Raw genomic sequence first — 2,018 nt, 5'->3', positions numbered from 1 at the left:
TCAGATCTTTCATTAAATCTTTTGAGCAAACCATTGAAACCAAAACTGACAACATGCAACAAAGGCTATACTACTTGGAACAATACACATCTGGAGAACCAAGGAATCTTGTGCGCAGTTGTTTTCATATGCCACCGGATAGAGGATATAAGGAGGCTAAGGAACAACTTGAATGGCATTTTGGAAATAAGATCAAAATCACAAATGCCTTCATGGATAAAGCATTGAGGTGGCCTGCTATCAAGGCAGAAGATGCATCTGGCCTGAGGTCTTACGCAATTTTTTTGAAAAGTTGCCACAACACAATGCAGGAGATGGATTACATCACAGATCTTGAAACACCCTCCAATTTAAAGATCATTGTGTCAAAGTTACCATTCAAGCTTCGTGAAAAATGGAGAGCAGTTGTCTGTAACATCTATGACAAACACAAGCAGAGAGCCACATTTAAAGATTTACTTGCATTTATTGATAAACAGTCTCGAATAATGCTGGATCCAATCTTTGGGGAAATTCAAAGTCCATTCAACAAAACCTCAGAATCAAAAAAGGAACATAAACCATACTCAAAATCGGATAGCAGGGGAAGCAGTTTCGCTACAGCTGTTTCACCAGTGTCAATGTCTGAGCAAACAAAGTTACAGTCACATAAGAAACAAACCCCAACCACAATCAGTAGTCCAAGCGCATTCACAAAGCCCTGCATGTTCTGCAATAAAAGTCATTCAATGGAAGTATGTGAAATATTTCAAACCAAACCAAATACTGAAAAGGTGGAGTTCTTGAGAGCTAAAGGAATATGCTTTGGGTGCTTAGAGAAAGGACACATAAGCAGAAGTTGTCAGAAGCGCATGTCTTGCAAAGTGTGTAAACAAAGTCATCCAACAATCTTGCACATACAAACAAAGGAAAATCAAAGAAAGCCTCAGAATGTCATCAGAGAATCCGCTGATTCTGATGCCATCGTCTCTCTGGCAACTGGTAGCCATACTGGGGCCGGAACAAAGGAGTGCGCTCTGGCAATTGTACCCGTGAAAGTGAAACTGGAGAAAGGAACAAAATGCATACAAACTTATGCTTTCCTAGATCCGGGGAGCTCAGCTACATTTTGTACCGAGAAGTTGTCCATGCAGCTTCATGCAACTGGTAAGAAAACAGAGATACTTTTGAAAACAATGGGTCAGGAAAAACTAATAACCAGTTATAAACTATCTGGCCTAGAAGTAGCTGCATTAGACAGTGACACGTTTCTTAAACTGCCTGATGTTTTTACACAAAAATCAATTCCAGTGACACATGAAAACATTCCTAAACTGAAGGATATAAGGAAGTGGTCTTACCTTGAGGAGGTTGACTTCACACCAATTGATGCTAGCATTGGGCTACTAATAGGTGTCAATGCTCCAAGAGCTTTAGAACCTTGGAAAATAATAAACAGTGTGGGTAGTGGACCTTATGCTGTTAAAACCCTTCTTGGCTGGGTTATCAATGGCCCACTTGGCTTTGGGTGGAATGGAAATGTCAATGACTCTTCTGTTCAAGTCAACAGAATATCCATTGTCAACTTGGAAAACCTGTTAATAAGACATTACAATCATGACTTCATGGAACAGCATTATGGAGAAAAGAATGAATTGTCACAGGAAGATCAGCAGTTTTTGAGAATAGTGTCTGATTCAGCTGAACTTAAAGATGGTCATTACCATTTGAAACTTCCCTTTCGTAACAGCAAGGTGATCATGCCGAACAATAAGCAAATAGCCCATCAAAGAGCTCAGCATCTGTTGAAAAGGTTTGAAAAGAATCAAGTGTTCTATAAGGAATATAAAGCCTTCATGGATGATGTCATGACTAAAGGGTATGCAGAAGTCGTACCTCAGAATGAGCTGCAGCTTGAGACCGGCAAGGTCTGGTATGTGCCACACCATGGGGTCTACCACCCACGCAAAAAGAAACTGCGTGTGGTGTTTGATTGTGCAGCAACATTTGGTGGAACCTCTTTGAATAAAGAACTGCTC

Source organism: Chanos chanos, chromosome 8 (genome assembly GCF_902362185.1).
Source record: "Chanos chanos chromosome 8, fChaCha1.1, whole genome shotgun sequence".
In the NCBI taxonomy this organism is placed as follows: domain Eukaryota; kingdom Metazoa; phylum Chordata; class Actinopteri; order Gonorynchiformes; family Chanidae; genus Chanos; species Chanos chanos.
This window is presented reverse-complemented; position numbering follows the sequence as displayed.